Source organism: Saccostrea echinata, unplaced genomic scaffold (assembly GCF_033153115.1).
Source record: "Saccostrea echinata isolate AGI-Se365-2 ecotype Australia unplaced genomic scaffold, CSIRO_AGI_Sech_v1 ptg000014l, whole genome shotgun sequence".
Classification (NCBI taxonomy): domain Eukaryota; kingdom Metazoa; phylum Mollusca; class Bivalvia; order Ostreida; family Ostreidae; genus Saccostrea; species Saccostrea echinata.
The window spans coordinates 11367349-11373505 of record NW_026889763.1 but is presented as its reverse complement, the minus strand read 5'-3'; positions in this window follow the sequence as shown (position 1 = coordinate 11373505).

Sequence of the window (6157 nt, the reverse complement as noted above, 5' to 3'; positions counted from 1 at the left end):
TTTCGATGCGCACTTGAGTTTCTCTTAACAATGTTTCGGTATGATCATGGATTTTGTAATAGCTGATGGCTAATCTAGTATAATACATTTACAACGAAGTGGAATGACAAGACAAAATTTAAAAAAAGACAAGTAGAATATTGGTTTTACATACAGATTTTATCAACAATATCAGAAACGAAAAGCATCAGTCTAAGAGGGGATCCATTATACATTATATACTTTCTTTTACTTAAGATAGTTTTGTGAAACAGCAGTGACAAGTCTTATGATTATCAAAAGTCACATCTTATGATTATCGAAAGTCACATCTTAAGGTAATCATAAGATCTATCTGATGACAAATCTTAAGATAGTTTTGTGAGATCCGGCCCAGGTGTTTAAGATAGGCACAGTAGTTGGCAATAATTAAGTTCCCCAAATGACAGTCGATGTTTCCGCTACTCGGTTTTGCGATGATATCGTAATGTGTAACCTAAGGGTTCGTTTTCAAAGGATAAAGGGTTTTCCTCTGGCTCGACTTGAGTCTACAATTAATACTTTGAATTAATATTATTTACAATAATTATTGTTGATTTACTGGGATACTTGTCCCGTGTTCTATTTTTTTTAAAGCGGTGACACAAACTTGGGTTCTAATTGTGTAACGTAGAGCTGGCTGGGCACCTTGCACTGTAATCCGTACATGACAAGGAGCACACGGCGGGTGTGAGCGGTCGGATGGGGATTTGATTAAATCAATATTTTATTATGCAAAGTCAAATCACATAAATGGATTGGACATCAGGCATAGCCTATACATGTATAAGTCCTCTCCAGGAAGGTCAGGGTTACAATGGAATTGACAATAATCATGTGTAATGGTTTACAATTAATTATGGAATTGTTTATAATAAGTTATATTAATTTCTAATGTAAACTAGAAACGGAAGAAATGAAAAAGATAAATTATACACACGATTTGTTACCTAGCATATATTCTCATTATACAATACAATGAAAATAAAATAAAAGGGGATGCTCACTCCTCCTAGGCACCTGATCAAATATCTAAATTTTGCGGTCTGTGTCTGCCCTGCTCCAAATTTGTATCGTTTCATTGGACTTTCAAGATTACTGTACGTTATCTTCATATTTCATTCCACAACCAAGTTCTAAGAGTACTCGGTGTCTCACCCTTATTCAGGATTACTGCACCTTGTATCTTCAGATCCCCTGGTTTACTTTTCATTAGTGCTACTACTTCCACCCTTTCAAACTTCTCTCACTATTGTCACTTTAATAATTACCTATTTTTCTTCTTTTGTAACTTCTGATCAATACAGACGTCTGACTTCAGAATGACATAAACTGCCTCTGCAGCCTTTAATATAGAAAAGGGCTATACCATCAAACAGGGGTGAGCAGGCTCCTGGACTATACCATTAGTCCTAGTCACATCAGTGTTTGGAAGGTATAGGCCCATTGTATTACTCATTACTCTTTACAATATTTTGACAGTTAACCTATACGTTAAAAAAAAAATCCGAATTTTTGCATCCAGATATAATGAAATATATGGAGATAACGAACAGTATTCAAGCTCAAAAGTCCATTATACAATACAAAATAGGAGCAGCGATATAAGCAGCGATATCGATTTTGGTTTAATTTTTTTCTTAATCCTAATTCCGTTTGTTTATAATTGCCGTGGGAAAAATTTGACACAGGAGGCAAGAAAAATCATCGTAAGTTTATTCAAGAAAGGTTTTCTGGCCATAACTTCTAAACAAAAAAAGCACTGGAGTAAATCCCATGACTGTAAATGAATATATAAAACGAGTGAAAGAAAGGGGAAAGGAAGAAAACTTTCCAAGAAATCGCAGGCAGAAAAAAAAACTGACTATACAGCCGATCTTCGACTTTTTCGGATGGTCCAAAACAACCGAAGGCAGACCTTAGAAAACTACCCAAGTAAATTTATCAACAATTCTGTTGAAAGTGTATTTCTTCAGTGACTTTTAAAAGATAAAAGACATGTTCTTTCTAATAAATCATGATTAGGAGAGAAAACAGATCTCGGCGCATCGATTTTTGTGTACAGATATGATGGAAAGTTGAAAATAACTTCCAAATTGATTTTATGGACAAACTAACCAAAACACTAACTAACACACACACGTAGCGCGTTACTTTAAATTAAGTACAATCTCGGCTGTGTTCCGGGGCTGTATCACCTATAATGGTGTCGGAACAATTACACTTATTTTGGAAACATGAATTCCAATATCTTTATTGAAACTTTAGATTTACAATGACCTTGTCAGCAAATACAATTTATCATTGAGTCAAATGCTGACTGACGTCTTTCATACTTATTGTTAGGCCATTATTTACACACTGAATAGTCGACGGATTTTTCCGTTATTTCCCGATCATGACAAGGAGCACACGGCGGGTGTGACCGGTCGGCAGGGGATGCTCACTCCTCCATCGCACCTGATCCCACCTCTGATGTCTTTGAGGTTTGTGTTTGCTCTGCTCCTATTTTATTTTGTGATGTTTAATGGACTTTTGAGCTTGAGTACTGTTCGCTATCTCCATATATTTCATTTCTAGTAAAAATGTAGTAAAGTCACATTTAAATCAGTAAAACATTCCATTTTGTATATGTTTATGTTGTTATTACTTACTTTGCAGATTTACATGTATTTGTAATATATTTTCAATTTTAGGGCTCAATCAATCAAACAAGATGTATTAAATAAACAAGCAAACCCTCACAGAGTGTCTTATTCTTATTGGACCTGTAATAAAAACATCTTACATTTGGTAGTTTAATTGAAAAGGTTAATCACTCATATCGATATGGTAAATTACATATAAAACAGTTCTCTATAGAATCCCTTTATCTCTAATTATAATTATGTCCAATTTGATTGATAAATTAGGTATATTCGTTTTTTTTTCTTTTAACAATAACACAGGTATTACTTGTATATAATATAGAAAAAATAGATGATCAGATTAACCATCTCGAGCAACTATATAAGGACTTTTAACCAAACTTTTTTTATGAACTCTACCTTTAAAATGTAAAAGATGATTTTAAAAAATTTGTTCCAGAACATTAAACAAAAACTTGTTAAAAATTAATGTAATCTAAAGTAACCGCAAGTAATCATGATTACATAATGGAAAAGAAATCAGATGTAAATGATTACTTTTAAAAATGGCTGTAATCAGCTTATAATTGATTACTTTTAAAATCCAAAGTAATTGCAATTTACTCGATTACTTTTGAAGGTAATCGACCTCATCCCTTAACAACATAAAATCAATCAATCAGATTCACCTGTTAATCTAGGGAAACATGCATTATTTACATATTTCCTGTATATATCGGTTGCAAAATATATGATTAATTAAATGTTTTGTAATTGGATATGGAATTTATTCAAAGGTCGGGCATGGTTTTTAAAAATATTTTTACGAATGAGAAACACAAAATATCAAAAAAGCCTGTTTCGTGACTGTAATAAATTCGATATTCAACTACAAACCAATGAATTCTCTGTTAATTACATAATTACATATTCTTGCATTTTCCTTTTGTCTCTGTCATTTCGTAAGCAGTGACGTCTTAGGTGAGCAGTTGTGAGACGTTATACATAAGAGATTGTGAAATTGAATTATGGATATTAAGTCACACTGCATATTACTCCTCTCCTAAGCTTTTGAAAAAAATATGTAGAAACCTCTAATGATGCATTGTGAATATAACGAAGGGTGATTATTCTCAAAAGCCCATTTAAACAATACAAATTATGAGCAAAGCCAACATGGACCTCTAAAAATAAATGTGGGATCAGGAGTAAGCATCCACTTCTGATCAGTCACATTCGCCAGATGCCCTTGTGATGAATGGACAAACGAAAAAATCCGGAGTCGAGTCAGTGTCAAAATAATGGCTGAACAATTTGAATGAAAGAGAGTATGAGGTGTTTTTTCAGAAATGGTTTTTATTACAGACCCTGAAGAATTTTTTATACGGAGAATAGGAAAAGTAATAATTATTATATCAACATAAAATAAAAATATAAGATGTATATGGAAAAAAAAATTAATGTCATACCTATTTATTTCATATAGGAAAACATAATAGATATGTCTTTGTAAGAAAAGAATACATATACATGTAATAGCAAAGAGTTGTTCTATAAAGAAAATGTTATACTAATAAAAATTCTACATTGGTACCTATATGGTATATAAAGACAGAACTTATTCAACTTCTTAGGGTTTTAAAACTGGATCTTCTTTTCTTAACACTAAATACATGAAGCACTTGATATAAGAATTTATCATTAAGTCAAATGTTGACTGACTTTTTTCATACTAATTGTTAGGCCATTATTTACACACTGAATTGTCGACTGAATTTTCCGTTATTTCCCGATCATGACAAGGAGCACACGGCGGGTGTGACCGGTCGGCAGGGGATGCTCACTCCTCCATCGCACCTGATCCCACCTCTGATGTCTTTGAGGTTTGTGTTTGCTCTGCTCCTATTTTATTTTGTGATGTTTAATGGACTTTTGAGCTCGAATACTGTTCGTTATCTCAACATATTTCATCATATTGAGTGTTTAATACCCAAAATATGAAATTTTATTAGTGCAAAAAGGTCGCACAATAATTTAAGCCAATTATTGGCAAAGTATTTTATTTAAAATATTTTACATAAAATAAGATTACAAAGATTACATTTAATGTGATTCTACATCTGATAAAATATGTTTGAGGCTTAAGTGATTGATATAAATATTTAAATATAAGTTCATGTTTATTGTACTGTTGCTTAGAAATCTGCACACTTTCCCCCAATTTTCTTCCAAATTATCCTGTATGAATTATATCTCAGAATTTACGCAAGCAACAATTTTATCAGGATCGATCTGCTCTCTTGCGAAGGACATGCTCCGCTTTGCTGTGCCTTTGTTCATTCTAGAGCTACTTATCTGATATGTATACCTGGAATTTTTTTTTGAGGGGGGGGGGGGGATACTCCAAGTGAATTGAATGAAAACAGAATTTTGCCGTACTTTTGATATGTTCACAGTGAAAATGTCAACTTTGATTTTTTTTTTACTGTGAAAAAATCCTTTTACAAAATATACTTTTCTTCAATGGATTAATCATAATAATATTTCACTGTTGAAAATTATATTGTCCTATCGGGACCCGGAGACCACGATTTGAACAGAGGAAAATGATCATACATCCTCTATAGTTATGTTCGATGTTTAAGCTTCAGTTGTTCAGAGTCTGTCACATCTGTTATATATTGAGACAATTTATTAGAAAAGGACGTTAATGGTTACTTATCAACAAAATGTTATGATAAACGTGATGACTTCAACTTTTCCATCATCAACTTCCCTTACTTATGTAGCAACCATATCACGTGCATATGGGGTTTATGTCTCCCACTTGATTCGATACGCAAGAGCATACTCTACGTACGATCAATTTTTAAAACGAGGCAAACTATTATCCAACAAGTTGATGAAACAAGGATATCAACAGTCTCGTTAGAAGGCATCATTTCGCAAGTTCTTTGGTCGATGCAATGACCTTGTCAGCAAATGCAATTTATTATTGAGTCAAATGCTGACTGACGTTTTTCATACTAACTGTTAGACCATTATTTACCCACTGAAATTTTTACGGATTTTTCCGTTTAGCCGATCATGACAAGGAGCACACGGCGGGTGTGACCGGTTGCCAGGGGATGTTTATTCTTCCATGGCACCTGATCCCTCCTCTGATGTTTTTTGGAGGCCCGTGTTTGCTCTGCTCCCGATTTGTATTGTTTAAATAGACTATGAATACTGTTCGTTGTCTCCGTATTTCATTACAGAAGTAATTAACGTTAAAAAAAATCTCTTTTCATTGATTATTATACAATAATGTATTTCGGATTCATTGACTCAACTTAATTTGTTGTGGCATTTAAGGAACAACTGTCTAGTTATTTTTTATGATATGATCATTCAGTTTGCTCGCGTGATAATTTGCATAAACGCCGAATGCGTTTATGTGTAAAATTATTACACAAGCGAAAAGTGTTTATGCGTAAAATTCTTACGCGAGGAAACTGATTGATAATCATCAT